Here is a 17,281-nt window from a genome sequence, read left to right as displayed (position 1 = left end):
TGAGTCCTGTAGCCAGGAAGCCTTGATTGGGGATAGAGCTTCTACAGAAATGGAACTTGGGGTTGGTCCTCTGCTGAAATCTCTAATCCGTGCTCTTTCCAGGCCTCTTAGAGCTCATGACCTGAGCCACTTACACTCACTGAAGCCCTGACATTTTAAAAAAAGGGGGGGGGAGGGGATCTGGCTGGCTCAGTGGGTAGAGCATGCAACTCTTAATCTCAGGATTGTGAGTTTGAACCCCAAGTTGGGTGTAGAGGTTACATTAAAAAATTAGATAAAATAAAATCCATGAAAAAATATGTGTCAAAATAGGACACAAAGAGTCTGGTGTATTTTTTCCATTGAGCAAATGAATGACCTTAACACACACATGCACACACACAAACACACACAATGCTGTGTGATGCTGCTATTCATACGTTAATTTGCAGACTCATTAAAGAAATCCATTCTAAGCCCACTATAAGAAACATTGTACAACTTTAAAGGTGCGTGGAGAACATTCCTACTTAGAACGATTTCAGTACACTTCTATGACTATTAAACCTCAAAGGCCATAATTAGAGGCTGTCTGCCAAGGTGAGGCCAAGGCCAAGTGGCCTGCACCACTCCCACCCCCAACAATAGGCTCAACATTCTTGGAGCCCGGACCGCCTCCCCCCCAAATCCTGCTTCATTGGTGAGTCCTGCACAGATGGGTGTTTAAGATGTGGTGTTGCCTGGTTGGTTGCTTCACACTGGGCAAGGCTGACCTGGTAAAAAGTTACAGAGAATGCCGCACCTAGGTGCGCCCTATTCCAGCTGCACTCCCTATATGGTGGGTGAGGAGGCTAATGTCCCAGGATGGGGCTGTGGAGGGTCCTGCCGTTGGGATAGCCACTCGTACCAGCACATGGGGCTGAGGTCGGGAGCCCCTCCAGGTCTCACCCACACAAAGTGGGCCGGGCCCTTATGGTGTATTGGTTACAGTCAGTGGAGCATGTGATCTGTGATTTAGGGTCCCCCCACTATGTGTGTGATCTTGGCTGGGTCAACCTGAAGTGATGCCACCCAAACTGGCCTGGGAATCATCATCAGGAAGGCACAAGTTCTGCCCTGGCGTCCATTCATTCTCTCTCTCTCTCTCTCTCTCTCTCTCTCTCTCCCCCTTCGCTCCCTCAGCTCCACCCCAGGCCTGCTGAGTAGCCCTGGGCATGTTCCCTAATTGTGCATTTCTCCCACTTGGAAAACCCGTAAGCATGAAATCAGACAAGATCTCTGCTTGAAGTTCTTCGCCAGAAAGGGATATCTGAAATATGCAGGTCTGATATGATTGTGAGCTTAAGTCAAATAAGGCACATGAAGTGCACAGGGCCAGCACAAAGCACCTGCTCATGGCTCAGGCTGGCAGGGCAAAGAGAGCCAACTGATGTTTGATGGTATTAAAGTGCTGAAAATAGGATAAAACTATGGCTAGACTTAAGAATCTAGAATGAATTAATCCTTGCAAATGATCATGCGTGTTATTCTCTGCTGGTACCTAGGAAAATGACATTTGAACTAGGAAGTCTTCAGGGTTTTTTTCTATCTCTAGTTCTCTGATTGTATAGTGGAAGAGAAATTATCCAAATAACCAAAAAACTTTCCGAGCCTTGGGATATAATTTACCTTTTTTCCTACCTTTACACAGGATTCTATGTGTGTGTTAATACTGTACATCATTTTCTGAGCACATTTTTCAATATGCGTGGAAAGTGCCTAGGATAGTTCCTGGTACATAGTAGCTGCTCAGTTAATTGAAACTAATATGGGAGAGGTTTAGGGAACAGGTCAGCAATATTAGGGTCGAAAAGAGCCATGAATTCAGGTAGGCAAACCTGATAACCACTTTATTAGCTCAGAATTTAAGTTCACTGGCTTTGGAATCAGAATGGTTGGGTACAAATCCAGCTGCCTCTTAATAAGGTATGTTAATCTCTCTATCCCCCAGTTTACTCATCTATAAAATGAAGATAACACTAGTGTATCATAGGGGCTGGGAGGCATGCATAAAATTCAGTGAGTTGCCACTTTATGCCAGGCACATGGCTACAGGCTTAGATTCTCTTCTGAGAGCTAACTGCAGGGTATGAATTGTTAACCAAGGTCCACAGACCCTGGAACTGAATTCGGTATTCTGTGTCTACATATATTTTTCTTAAAGAGAGAATCCACAGCTGTCCTTAAATTTGCAAAGACGTTAGGGTCTCAGAACTGGTTAGGAATCACTGTCTTCCAGACTTAGCCAAGGGTCTTGAGGCCGGAAGACTTGTCAGAGATCCTGCAGGCCGCTGTTCCCAGACATCCTTCAGGAGGAAGGTCACTGGGGATGCCTGCTCAAGAGGCAGATCACTGCTCCTGAGAATTCTGATTCCGGAGAGATGAGTGGTGTTGAATAAGCACTCCAGGTGCTACTCACCTACAGGCAAGCCTAGGAAACGGATCTCATCCAACTTCTCATTTCTCAGGTGCAGAAGCAAGCCTGGGGAGAGGTTGAGTTTGGAACAGCTCCCGCCCCACATCCACCAAGAGGCGTCCCTCCCCTCTAAGCCATGCCCTCACCTCACCTGAACAAAGGAAGAGAAATGTTAACTCTCTCCACAACCCAGGTTCACATGAGTAGTGCTCTAAAAACAACAAAATGAGTCTTCTTTTTTTTTAAGTTATTTTATTTATTAATTTATTCATTCATTCACTTATTTAATTGAAGTATAGTTGACACACAATGTTACATTAGTTACTGGTGTATGACACAGTGATTCAACAAGTCAACATGTTCTGGTGTGCTCACAAGCGTAGCAAACATCTGTCACCATTTAACTACAACAATGCCATTGATTATATCCCCCAGGCTGTACATTATATCCCCATGACCTATTCATTCCATAACTAGAAACCTGTACCTCCCACTCACCTTCACCCATTTTGTTTGTTTGTTTATTTTGAAAGAGAGAGCATGAGCAGGGGTGGGGGAGAGATAGACGGAAAATCTCACGCTGGGTCAGCACTGTCAGCACGGAGCCTGATTTGGGGCTCAAACTCACCAACGGTGAGATCATGACCTGAGCCGAATTTAAGAGCTGCACGCTTAACCAATCAAGAGCCACCCAAGCTCCCCTCCCCTTCATCCATTTAGAAATCAGCCTTCCTTTTAGAGAAAAATAAAATGTACAGCCACCTCTGTGTTAGCCCTTTAAATCTCAGAGAAACCCAGACCTTTCTTGCCAGGACTGCTACCTCACTCCGGGACCCACCCCCTCCACATACCCCACTGTATCCAGCTTTGCTATTTGAACAGCTGACGCTATTCAGCTCACACTTTCAAGTGACATCCTACAAAAATGTAGATCCTTTGTTCCACTTCCTAAAGCCACGGGCTAATTAGTCACTGAATAGGGAACTTCAGTCTGGTGCCATTTAGTTGTGTGAGGCCCGCAGCGGGAAACACTTCTTTCCAGGCGGATCTTGGCAAGAAATGAGTCTGAACCAAGAACAGAACAGGCAACAGCCACAGCAAGAACGGCTATCAGAGTTACGCTTCGGGGACACCCAAAAATGTCAGCGCAAGAATTATCTGACAAAATCCAGAACCTTTGCTTTTTGTCTGGTGAAATTCTCTCCACGCTTACCAAGGGCGGCCAAGGATACATAGGTTTCTTTGGGTTTTGGAAGTCCACCAATCACAGAATCCTAAAGCAGCAGCAAGTTGAAATAACCTCTCCAAAGTGTGTTGGGCAGCGAGCAAAATTTCCAAGTGACACACTGTAGAGGCAGTATGTCCCTGAGAAGACTATTAAAAGATACAGGTGGCCCCTTCAGGCGAGTGCTTGGCCCTGAGGCTGGGCAGCGAATCAGCTTTTCCATATTTATTCCTCAGTATGCTGCCTTACGCTCTCAGGGACCACGGATCATCGTGAATTTGCCGGGCTGTCTAAAACACATCCTCTTAGGATTGCTTGCCCTCTTTCCCTTGGGTTTCGGAGCAAGCACTGAAACATGGACTACAAAGCTATGGGTCTACTTACAAAATTGCTGGCTACAAAAATGTCCAAATGCCTTTGGTGGTGGGTTTCTAAACCCAGGAAAGAAGTTCCTGATTATTCCAAATTTAGTTCCTACTTTTGAAGGTAACACAAACATATGGATCATCTTTTTAATTTGCTGAAGGTCAATGAGGAAGTGAAATGCCAGTGTGGAGAAAACTCTTTGTGTAAAATCAGAGTTCTATTACCGCTAACACACCAAGCAAAATCTTCCTCAGGACCTTTGCACTTACTGTCCCTTCTGCTTGGAACTGTCTCCAGATCTTTGCATGGCTGGCTCCTTCAGTCACTCACAGAGGCCCTCCCTGACTACTTGGTTCCAAGGAGACCAAGCCACCTGCTACCACAGCAGCCTGTTTTACTTTCTTCATAGCACTTAAATGTATTCGATCATATTAGAAAGTAGTGTGCACTCGTTCGTCATTTGCCTGTAAGAGAATAAAGACTGTCGTGCCTTATTCACCACTTCTCTCCAGCTCTGAAAACAACGCTGTGTACAAAATAGGTGCTCAAATATTTCCGGAAAGAGTGAATGAATGCTAACATTTTGAGTTTATCACATAGAGATTTCAACCGTTCCTGTATGTCGCTCAGGTTCTGTGAATAAGCTCTGGTCTAAGAGTGAAACATGATTTCAGCCTCGTCTCTCTATGCTCCTTGGTAACCACGTAAACCTGGTTAAGACTATGGACTCTAGGGGCGCCTGAGTGGCTCAGTCAGTCAAGCATCTGACTCTTGATATCAGCTCAGGTCATGATCTCGCAGTTTGTGGGTTCAAGACCTTCATCACACTCTGCACTGACAGTGCTGAGCCTGCTTGGGATTCTCTCTCTCTCCTTGGGATTCTCTAAGCTCTCCCCAGCTCACACACTATCTCTCCACCACTCCTCTCTAAAAAAAAAAAAAAAAAAAATTAAGGGGCACCTGGGTGGGTCAGTCAATTAAGCGGCCGACTTCAGCTCAAGTCATGATCTCACGGTTTGTGGGTTTGAGCCCCGTGTCAGGCTCTGCCTGGAGCCTGTTTCGAATTCTGTGTCTTCCTCTCTCTGCCCCTCCCCCGCTTGCACTCTCTCTCTCTCTGTCTCTCAAAACTGAATAAACATTTAAAAATGATTAAGAATATGGACTGTACAGCGAGTTCCACCACTCCCTAGCTCTCCATACCTCAGTTTCTTTATCTGCATGTGGGGAAAATAACAGTACCATTCTCATCCATCCCTTGTTAAGAGATTCCAGAATGCACATGAAAAACTAGCTATTATCATGAGCCATGCATGATATACTAAGCACTTTACTTCCCAGAGAGGCACTTGGTTACTCCAGAGAAGAGTGGGAGCTACCAGAACTCTGGACTATGAACTGCCAAGGTCCAGTCCTGATTGCCAGGTTCCTGGCACACAGTTCACATGTGTACAAAACACTTCCACGCGACTCACCATCATGCAATGCTTGACCCAGGGACGTCAGAGAGGCACCCACCGCCATCAGTTACCATCACTAGCCTCTGTCTTTGCAGGCCGAGGGTTGGTGCAGTGGAGTGAACTGTGGCTGGAGTGAGGAGCTCTGGGCTCCGGCTGTCCGTGTGTGATGATAGGGGAGTGTTTACCCTTGCTGGGTGGAAACAGATGATTTCTAATGTGCCTCCGTAGCCTTCTTTTCTACTCCAAGTATTGGTGATGTACACTATTTCTTCCAAGAACTCCCCACTTTATTGGCTTAATATAGTAAAGAGAAAACCACTTTAAAAGACACTATTTACTTACAAGTCATAGGGGAAATTAGGAATGAGAAAATTGAGATGGGCAAACAGAGGAGACTGTGATAGAAGGAATCTGAGCTCGAGAGCCAAGACCAACCATGTGACCTTGGACAGGTTAGTTCACCTGTTTGGATTTGTTTTCTCTTGGGTTTACGGCTGAAAGAAGACAAGTAGAAAGCGGAGGTCACAGTGGTAAGTCATCTGTTTATGAGCAGCAGGCCCACGCAGAAAGGACAGAAGAGCTTGCCCCGCACAGTGAGTACCTGCCTCCAGTGTGGTGCCAGGAGGAGAGCTTTCAGATACCAGGCTCTTTGCAGCAGAAGCAGCAGAGAGCTTATTTCCAGATGCTGCCAGCAGCTGAGTAGGCTTTTGTGTCCCGGCGTTGGCTAAGTGACTCCTTGAGTGCCTCTCATCTCGTTTTGGGGAACTTGTTAAGCTCCTATGAAATGCTGCTGGGACGTAGACCCTCCGAAGTAGCTGTGATTTCTGAGATGCAGAATGGACTTGATGCATGAGGTGTCAGGACCTTGAGTGCAGCTGAGCCCTGATACGAACAGCCACCAGGCACAGAGATGGACACCAGGCACAGAGATGGGACACCAGGCACAGAGGTGGACACCAGGCAGAGAGATAATGGACGCCAGGTACAGAGATGATGGACACCAGGCGCAGAGATGAACACCAGGCACAAAAATGGGACACCAGCCCCAAACCCTCCTCACTGCAGGTTGAGGATATTCTTACCCTGTGAAACAGCCTAAGAGCAGCTTTTCCCCAAAAGGAAGGACGGGGAGGTGTGGGAAAGGAAGAACCCTAAACAGAGAGCTACAATGAGATTTGATCTCACTGGATGGAATCAGACAATTCCCAGGGTCTCCCATACTCTTCTCTGCTACGTATCGGGGGTGATAGGTAGAGGCATCATCGGGGTCCAAGGTGCGAATACCTTCTCCTAGGAAGTTTATAATAACTGCTAAAAACAATACAACAGGCCCCAAAAGGAGTCACTTGTGCTAAGCCCAAACTGTCACTCAGTTTCAGCTCTTCCAGAAACGGAATCTTAAACCAGTCAACCAGGAATCACCTGGTCAGCACTAGTTAGGTAATCTGCATGAGGGACCCCTGCCATCCTCTAAAGGAAAGTGACCTTGCCACAACCACTCTGCCCTTTTTCTTTTTCTTCTTCTTCTTTTTTTTTTTTTTGTCTTTGTTCCCACTCCCTTCTGCCTGTAAGTCTTTCATTCTGTACTGCTCCTCGGAGCTCCTTTCTATCTGCTAGATTCATGCTGCCCAGTTCATGAATCATTGCATAAGGCCAGTAAGATCTTTAAAATGTACTCAGTTGAATTTTGTCTTTTAACATAACAATCTCTTATGTTTAAGTGGCACTTTCATAGAATGCTGGCACACAATTTCTCATCTGATCCTCCAACCAATAGTGAAGGGTAGAGAGTAGTGGACCAGAAATCTCCTAATCCAGGTATGGAGACGAAGCCATTGAGATGCTGTACAGCCAAACAGCTTAATCATAATCCCACAGTTGGTCAGTATGAAGTCGACTTGGATCCAGGTCCCAAGTCCATCATTCTTTCTATTTTGGAATTAACTCAGCGGTGCTATAGTGGAGAGCCGGTGCTCCAGGGGCATTTTACTGTTGCGTGCATGTCCCAGAAGGGGGCACTGCAGAGCAGCAGAGAAGCCAGGCTAGTGCTTGGGGTCTGCAGGCCAGCAGCCACGATGGCACTGGCTGAAGGAGGTAGCTGCCCAGGACCTAGACAAACCTGCCATCAGCCTGTCCTTCTCAACTCTGTAGTAGCCCATCAGAAGCACCCTCAGACAGGAGAGGCAGAGGTAAAGGGAGTCTGTGGTAAAGCAGGGTGGGTGGGTGCTCACAAGGACCCCGCTTGTGCTTTCCTGCCCCTTTTCTGCAGTCGGACTTGCATATGCATGTGTGGTATGGTTGGCATGTTTACTTTTTTGAAACCTAAAGCACTAAAATGAGGCTCTATTAATCATCCTGACAAGGCTGGAGGTGAGGTAGGGGTAGCTACTATCAGCAGGGCTCCCTGAGCAGCCTCCTCCAAGGCCTCACACAGACCTGGGGGGCGGGGGGAGGGGACCCCACCAGTGCCCCTCAGACCTCCCATTCCAGCTGGCCCAGATGGGGCAAGAGAGCCCTGCTTTCACTTGGAGCTTAAACAGCAGAGGACATAGGTTATATATTTTAAAATGCAACCAGAGATAATTAATGTCCTAAAGAGGAAAAAAAAGTCAACACGAGTGAAGTTAAATTCTTAAGGCAAATAGTACGAAACTGACAGGAGTGACTGTAGCTTCTGAGTGTTACACAGAAAAAGAGTCTGACAATTGCAGCGGCTGCAGACTTCCTTTAGAAGGTGCATTAGCAGGCACTCCTGCTGTGGGGCATCCGCTTTCATTATTATTTTGATGATTCTTTACTAGATGCATTTGATTGCTTAATGTAATTCAACTAACAAGGAATTCTCAGATTCCTCTGAAAGGAGAAAACACAGAAACGTTGCAAAGGTATAAAACTTTGTATAAATTGTTTACAAAAGGGTTTTTGAGGCTGGTTGCTGGTTATCATCACCACCCCGCCCTCCCCCAAACCCCCACCCAGCCCACACCACACCGAGCACTGTTCTGGGAGATATTTGCCAGCTCTTGAGAACACAAACCTTGGGACCAGACTGCTTGGGTTTCAAACCTGACTCCTCCTCCCAGCTGTGAGACCTTGGGCAAGTTACCAAACCTCTCTGGTGCCTGTTTCCTCCCCACTAATGTGGAGATAATGGTGCCTACCTCATGGGGTTATTAGGAGGATTAGATGGATTCATACATGTAAAGCACTTAAAACAGTATCTGGCACACAGCCAGAATCATCTCTCCGAATTAACTGATTGCTTCCCGCAGCTCTCTGGGCATTTTGAGGTTCTGATGCGGTTAACATGCCATCTGGGGCAAGTTTGCCAATTTCCCTAGTTTCATGTATATGTTTTGAAGGGGTAAAGTATCATTTTAGGTAAATTTTCTTTGAAGAGCTATCCTATGAGAATCATTTGCAGTATGGTCATAGGGAGGGGTGAGAGTTTGGAGGGTGTCAGACAGGGAGGACTCCCAAACAGAGCGGTTGGCACTGAGGAGGCAAAGCAGACGGAGAATTCCAGCCTTTGCCATCCACAGTGTTATAAGTGGAAAGATCCGTGGGGATACCTGCCAGTCTTTTACTATTTTGAGCCCAACTAACCACACAGAAATTGATGTGTTCTTTGCAGATTGGATGAAGAACCACCAAACGCCAAAGGGAAAGTAAAAACCCCATGGCAGGATGCCTTTTGTCAAGTGAGCCCACATTCTTATTTGATGTGTCACCTGAGAAATGCCTCCTACTTCTCTTCAATTTATTATGTACATAAGACAAATCACAAGATGTAACCTGTCACAAATGCCAGAATTAAAGCTGCCAATACACACGTCACCAGTAATTACCTTTGCAGCTTACAGCTTCAGTTCCACATTCTCCCACAGACACTACAGCTCTGAATGTACTTCCAAGTCCTAGCTGGAGCACCATTCAGAGCTCCATGGAACCGGAAACCTGGAGAACAACTTGCAGGACCCTGGGGAACAGCAAGGGGGGGTGGGGGGGGGGGGGGGGGGGCGGTTAATGCAGCCCTCCTGTGTTGCAGAACCCCTGCTTTCAGGGACCTGTGGGGTCATTTCCCACTGATCCTGCAATTTGCTTTGTAATTGAGTTCTTTCAGAGGACTGTTTTTCCACCTCAAATACGCAGGCTTCAGCCTAAATATGATCCACGTGTAAAGTTTTACTATGTAAGTCACCTTTAACGATCTGCTATCTAGAAACTGGCTCTTGCAAGTTCTCGGGAGAATAACAGTTTCAAGAAAGATGGATAAGACATCATAAAAGCACATCATCAGAAGCAGTGCCCGCAATCCCACTTAGAAATGTTGATTTGGCATCCATCCTTTCCATTTTAACTGATTAAAGCAGTTTACTGTCTGGCTCTCATGCAACATTAACCAAACCAAGAATGAGAAGGAGGGTATTTTACACACACAGTGCCTGCAGGGCTACAGGATTCCAGTGACCTGAGGTATAGAAGGCTCCTTGCTGAAAGCAGATGAAATCATCCTGCATTCTGCCTTTCATTATTCTCCAAAGGCATCACAGTCCGGAGTCCTTTCATAAGCTCTCAGACCTATACATTAATACTAATATTCAGGTTAAACAGGAACACAGACATGCCAACGTTTCTCAAAAGATGCCAATAATCTTTCAATATACACAGGGCTCCACTGCATTAAAGAATGCCAATGTGCTAACATATTGTTAGAGTAAGTGCCTTACTTGGGCAAGAAGAAATTCAGAAATCCAGCTATGACACTGGTCTATTATTGAGCTGTAACTCAATCTTACCTTAAAAAAAGTTTAAGATACTTATTTATATCAGTTGCCATCTTTTCACCGCTTAAGGAACAAATGCCAGGTTTTCTTCGTTCCTTGATAAAAAATAAAAATGGGGGGGCGCCTGGGTGAGCGACCGACTTCAGCTCAGGTCATGATCTTGCAGTTTGTGGGTTTGAGCTCTGTGTCGGGCTCTGTGCTGACAGCTCAGAGCCTGGAGCCTGCTTCGGATTCTGTGTCTCCTTCTCTCTCTCAAAGATAAATAAATGTAAAAAATAAAATAAAATAAATGAATAAATAGGTGTTTGAGCAAAGTCAGAGGCAAAAACGTCAGTGCTGACTTTACTCATGCTTTGGGTCTGAGCGGCTGTTCGCTGAAATGTTCCTTTGAGGCCAAAAAATGGTTCCTCCTAACACTGGCATTGAGGCCTTAGGTGAGAATACCTTTAGGACGACTCACAAAAGAAAAAAAAACAGTCCAGACAAAGTTTAACTCAATTTTATTTTCCACTTTTAGTATTTTTCAAATTATACAACATGCAGTCTGCCAGAGTATCCATACATCTTCATTTTAGAACCTGGAGGATAACCAAAGTTTTCCACGGGCCAGGGGAGGGCTACTTCCAGATCTTTTGTTACATGTACTATATTACAGCATCATCACTTGATATAAGCGGCCATTGTCCCCTTCAAACCACCAAAAACAATGCTGTCCACAAATTTTTTTAATGAAAGCTACTGTACAGAGACATAAAGCCCAGAGAAAACACATCTGCAGTACACATTACATACTTACACACTAAACATGTACAATCCTACAGGATGCCCTATTCCCCTTGTATCTGCACACAATGAAGATTATTTAAAATTGGTACACGATATGTAAATGTGTAAGCAGACTTCATGGAGCAGTGCTTCTTTCAGCAGTGACCTGGCCCTTATTCAATACTTTTAAACAGTCTAAATTGTTAGTGTTAAATGAAACCATTTTAGGCTACGATGGTTCCTTTAGTTTACGCAAGCTACTCAGGGTGAGACAATGAAGTGAAATCCTCCCCCTGCTCCCTGCCAGGGAAAAACTTCCCTAATATGTCATGTAGCCAGACTCTTAATGTCTCCTGCCCTGCTAAAAAAAAATACACTTCAAAGAGGGGACTGTCAAGACTTTTATTTGCTTTCAGTTATTCCTCTAGGAAAAGAGAACTGATAATTCTCCCATGAGTCTTGGGGATGGCTTGGTCTGGCCTTGGACAGAAATGTCCCTTCTTCATGTGAAATTAGGGCATCACAAAGTCACTAGATGCTACGTTCCAGACAAACATTTTTCTTCATTTATCCCAATATTACTATGAATTCTAATTTTTTATAATCATGGTACTATTTCCTTTAAAAGTCTGAATCCACATTTACTCTCCCTACTACCTGCCATTCAAACAAACCAACCGTACAGCTTTTGAAGAGATGAGGCATTTGTACAGAATTGTCTAGTAAACGATCAAAACACATTTGGCATTAATATATTTTAGTCTCCACCTATAAATCTTTTTAAGTCTTAAAAGCACTTTATGAATTGATAATACAGTCAATGAAGGAACATACTATGTTACAAGAATGCAATTGGTAAGTTAAATGCGACCACAAATCTTGATATCCCAACCAACATTTCTCTAATTTAACAATCCACCATCCTGCAGGTAGAGATTATTTGTATAAACCATCTGGCTATTCCCTTATAGCATCAAAAAGTAAACTTTCAAGAAGTAGCATGAAATATAAAATTATTCACAGAGGAGAAACACACACATTCTCTCTCTTTCTCTCTCTAGCAAAAAGCAGCATACAACCAAAAATATAATCATAGGCGCAGCCATTCAGAAGTGTGGTTTTTATATTTAGAGTACAAATGGAAAGGAGTAATAACCTTAAAAACCAAGGAAAATTGCATCAATGTGGCTTTTTAAAAAAGTGGCCTACAGAGAATATGGTCCTGATATTAGTTTATTATACCAAGTAATATTTAGGGATCCATTTGAATATACTGTGTTCCCCGATAATCTGCCTATCTTTTAGTCACAGTGTGGGAAAGTTAGCTTAGAGGTCCATAAAGATTGAAGCTAGGTGAACTGACTGGCTGATCAGCAAGTAGCAGAATTATCTTTAAGAGACATCAAAGCCAACTTTCTCTGTGAATAAAAGTGGTGTGAATTTTGTCAATCCCTTGTGGAGATCAAGAAATATGGAACTACAAGTGAAACACGTAGTTCTTTTTGAAACACGAAAGGACCAAGCGATTCTTGAGAAATAGAAAAGGGGTAACCACAGAAAAGTTACTTTGGAAAGAATCTAAAATAATCTATTAACAAGAGAGCCCCCAGAAAGAATTACTGACCTTTGTCCAATTTCCAAACATAAAGTAATACAGTTGCATGATAGACAGTAGGGTCACTCAACTACTAATTGGCAATCCTTTCCAAGACCAATGCTTCGGCCTCTAAAATCAGAGCCAAACATATTAATGGCAAGATTATAATCTATGGCATATGTTATTACCTGATAAGGTTTGCAAATGCTGCCCTATAAAGCCCCTTCTATCAGACTGTAAATAGCCGTTGAGCATGTATACAGGCAAGTTACTGGCAATATAAGAAAATCAAAAGAAGAATTTTTAAAATGTAAATGAATGCAAAATTGTCATTTTTATGAAATAAATACTTCAGTAGAATTTGTCTTCTTCTTTCTCCTTAGTCCCCCCCCCCCAAAAAAAACCAAAACACATAAACAAAGTGCAACATTTAACAAATAAATTAAGTCAAAGCAGCTTTGCTGTGTTAGGGAAATTTTACACAAGAAAAGTCTGGAAGTTAATTCACAGTCCTCAGTGCTTTACACACACACACACACACACACACACACACACACTTCAACTACGACTCACACAGCAAAGAGAAAACTCCATGTCTACCCGGCCTACATTTCATTCCTGTGGTGACAGCAGCAGGGACAGTGCCAGCTTCCTCATCGTGGGCAGGCACAGAGATAGGATGGATGTTTTCACTGAGATTAGTCTGGTCGTCACTGACTTACCCTCCAATTTGTCAAAACTAGTAGCAGCACACAAGACCAAGTTAATTGAACCTTTGTCAGCTTCCCTGAAGACTTTACTACTTGGAAATCAATCATTCTAAAATCCACAACTGGAAGTAAGAGTTGATTCAGCTTTAAATTCATGTGTTAAATAAACCAATAGTTAAATGTAAAAAAAAAAAAAAAATCCATCCATACTGAGTTCTTCTAATTCTGCTTAAGAAGATGAAATCTATCAATTTGAAGCCACAGAGCAAACTCAAAAAAACAATCCGCAATGAAGGGTTAACATAACAACTTACAGCAACTTATTCACAGGCACAAATATTTGTCAATTACTCCCCTGCCGGAGGGCTTCCTTTTTCAACTGTGGGAATGAATGATCCTGGATTTCATCAGCAGTACCCCCTCAAGGCTTAAGATGGTTCCCTACAGGAAGAAGCCATCCGCAATGCGAGCTCCAGTAGGGTCAGGGAGGAGGAAGCGAGGAGGGGGCCACCCCATTTCCAATCACCCAACTTTGCAGCATTTTCAACACTCCTGAAGAAAGGATGTTCAAAGTGGGCTGGCTGAGACTAGTCGCTGCAGGTTCACTAGCAAGCAGCTCAGGTGAATTTTATGACTTTTCACATTTACATAGATGTGTTTGAATGAACAAATTCTACATTGCTACTGTCAGATTGTTTTTCTGCCTTGAAGAAATTTGTTTTGCATTTTAACAGGTGCCCTACTAAAAGTGTATTTCACAGATCCAAAGATGTGACCGGGATATTCAAAATGCTTCTTTGGGGTAATTTGTTTCAGAAAAGTGTTCAGAATGAAAATTTTGAACCTTATAGCAGCACTTTTTTGTTGTTGTTCCCTAAAAATATAAAGTAATATGTTTATTTTACAGGAGACCAGACAGGTGCAGTGGAGCGTGATTCCCCGCCTCCAGGGCACTTGGATGTTCCCCCCAGGGAATGGGATGGAGGGCGTTTGCTGGGACTGTGCACTATGGAGAGAGGAGGCTCCAGGGACTGCCCAGAGACCACCCAGCACCCCGAAGCCGAGTCCTGGCAATGGTTCCCAGGGGTAAGTGGATCTTCTGTTAGTGTCCCCTTCAGATTTCTCAGGAAAAGTCCAAGCACACACCTCTACACACAGAAATTCTACACAGCTCAAATATCTGAAACTGGTGTACTGCAGATGGCTGGGGTAAACAAATGTAAAAGAAAATGGAAATTTTGTGTAGGAGGGGAAAAAAATATATAGGAATTGGTGATTAATGTAGTCCTTGACATGCTGCGTGGAGAGCCGTATCTGTTGAAAAAGAAGAAGAGAGAGAACATAGGCGTTAGGGAACACAGTGGAAATACACTCCTCAAAAAATGTTTTCATATTTAGAATATCTAGAGTATTTAGATATTTAGATGAATATTCTAGATATTCAGACCTGAGCTGTCCAATATAAATACCATGTGAGCCACATATTTAATTTTAAATTTTCAAGTGGCTCCATTAAAAAGCGGGAAGAAGTCAAATGAGTTTTAATAATATAGTTCATTTAACCCAATAAATTCAATACATTGTCATTTCAACATGTAATCATTATTACAGGTTGAGCTATCTTACATTACAATATCACTATTGAGATACTTCAATTTTTTTCCCACAGTGTTTGCAATGTGGTGTATATTTTGCATTTTGACCACATCTCAGTTTGTTTGGACTTGGCCACATTTCAAGTCTCAGTGGCCACATGTGGCTAGTGGCTAGTGTATCAGACAGCACAGCTCCTATTTACTGCTTTTGATTTAAGCATTTAGCCCTGACCACAGTCTCTTCCAAAAGTCCCGTATCTATTGACACTGGTGATAGAGGAACAGAATGCATTTTCTCATTCCTAAGGAGTACTCGAACACCTTTGCACTTGCCAGCACTTGGGATTTTGAGGCAGCTCAGACATGACCCCTAACCCAGGCTCTCTCAAGAAACAGATTCCCAGTCCCGGCTGAAAGGTAGGTTTTGCCTCCCTGGGCTGAGGAAGTTACTCGGAGGAGACATCCCCTTTGATTTTGCCCACCAGAGGTCCATCTGGTCATGCTCAGGTCTCCAGGATAAAAGTCTGGGCTAAGTCCTGACTCAGAGGCCAGCCCCAAGTGGCCTCTGTCGCCTTTGGACCAACTCTAATAAAGTCAACTTTCAGGAAGAAAGCAAAGGGTTCAGCTTCTTCCCACCAGCTGGAAGCCGTGGGTCTGCCAGTCATCTTCCTATGGGTTTTGTGCAGAGCTCAAGGTGCTTGTGGGATGGGGAGGGGGTGACAGCAGCGATAAGTAGAGCCTCGTCCTGGAGAAACAGGGAATTGCCTGGCACGGAAATATGACACACATAAGAAAAACCCACGTGTCCATCTGGTTTTAAAAGGAACTCCATAACCTGACACATCGCGCTGTTTTTCCCTCTAGAAGAAGGCTTACATCCAACTTTAGTGCTCAACTGTGCTAAACATCTCAGATTCCTGCTACAGCGCTCTCTCCCTCTCCAGTTTTTTTCTCTTCACTCTCCTGACTCCTGTGTTATAATATTGTAAGTAACCTCACATATTTTGCATAAATAAGCAGGATGCAAATTATAAATAAATAGTAAAAATTCAGCATGTGTAAAGGGATTATAAAAAAGGTTGGAGCAAAGTGGGTAGGCGGGAGGGAAGAGGAGAAAAAAGACAGAAATTGTGTAGGAGAAAAGAGACAGACACAAAAAATAGAAAGCTCATTTGGTAGCTACCAACTCTTGCTCCAATGGTGTAACTCCACAGGTAGAAATCTGCTCCATTAAAAATGGTTTCAAGAACCCTACATAATATTCATGTCCTGTTTAGAAGTTACAGAGAAAGATTTGTCTCTGGGAAGAGCATCTTGAATGTTTAGCCTTTCCGGTAAGACTTTGTGCTTATTATTAGGACAAGAGATGAAGACTCTAGAAGCCTGGTCATAGTTGTCACTTTAATTCAGTTTGAGCTGAAAACCAATAGGCTCTTGGATGCTTTCGGAAGACCACCACCTGGAGGCAGGGAGGTAGGAGCACATGCCTTAAATTGTAGGGTTAGGGTTTAACGTGAGGATTGCTGCCAACCTTGTTGACAGAGCCTAGGATTAAAGACACATACTTGGTGGGGTGGCCTCTGAAATGCCAGGGGACCACGGCCTTTCATTCAAACCCCCCACCCTTGCATGGGCAAGACTCAGCATGTTCTGGCCAGCAGTACGTTAGAAACAGGGGGCCACAAAGGAGACCCAACCTGCTTAGTCACCTCAAGGCGGGTGAGAAGCCGGAGACGTGACAGGCTGTGGGAAGGAAAAACACAGGAACGCCCCCAATAAAGAAAGGGTCCTTTACCATGAAGAGGTCATTCTGCATTCTGAATTAAAGATCTTTACAGCCCATCTGCCAAAGCAGTCTTTCCAGCAAGCCCAAGAAAAAAGGATTCCCAAACATCCCCCAATGACCTGAATGCTCATCTCTTCTGATAAATCCAGAGCGGGGGACATGGATAGAATTTATAAAAGTAAATGGGTTGGCCCCTGGAGAAACCATTTCTGACTTCAGATGGCAGAGAGCAGCCACCCAGTGAGGCCGGCAAATCTGGAGAACATTTAACACCCAGTTCTGTGGACCCTCTTGGATGGCTCAGAGTTGTTCCTCACTCAGTTGCAAGCACGGTACTGGCTGAAGTGACTTGCTACGAGGCTGTCCCTGGGCCTCTGCCAAACTGGAGATGGAAATTCAGAGTGGCAACGTGTGACCAGACTTAGAAGGAAATAAAATCGCCTTTCTTTAGAAGGGGTGGGGAGGCTGAAGAAAGAAGCTAATTATACAAGAGTTTTGCAAGAACGTATTTCGAGATTTTTCCCCCCCAACTTTAGCTTTTGCAATTGCTTGCAAGTGG

The 17,281-nt window shown here is 44.1% G+C and overlaps 1 protein-coding gene across 1 annotated transcript in view; it reads right to left on the bottom strand.

Moving 5' to 3' along the window:
• Positions 1-13,025: 13,025 nt before the first annotated feature.
• Positions 13,026-17,281, bottom strand: part of KIF5C (kinesin family member 5C) — a 164,710-nt gene continuing 160,454 nt past the window's right edge. The window contains exon 26 of the mRNA XM_030326755.1: positions 13,026-14,655. The gene's annotated coding sequence lies outside the window, so the exon portion shown is untranslated. The remainder of the gene's footprint in view (positions 14,656-17,281) is intronic.

The sequence above is a fragment of the Lynx canadensis genome, chromosome C1, assembly GCF_007474595.2.
Source record: "Lynx canadensis isolate LIC74 chromosome C1, mLynCan4.pri.v2, whole genome shotgun sequence".
NCBI classification, from domain to species: domain Eukaryota; kingdom Metazoa; phylum Chordata; class Mammalia; order Carnivora; family Felidae; genus Lynx; species Lynx canadensis.
Note: the sequence above shows the minus strand (reverse complement) of the source record. Positions and strands in the feature narration are given on the sequence as shown.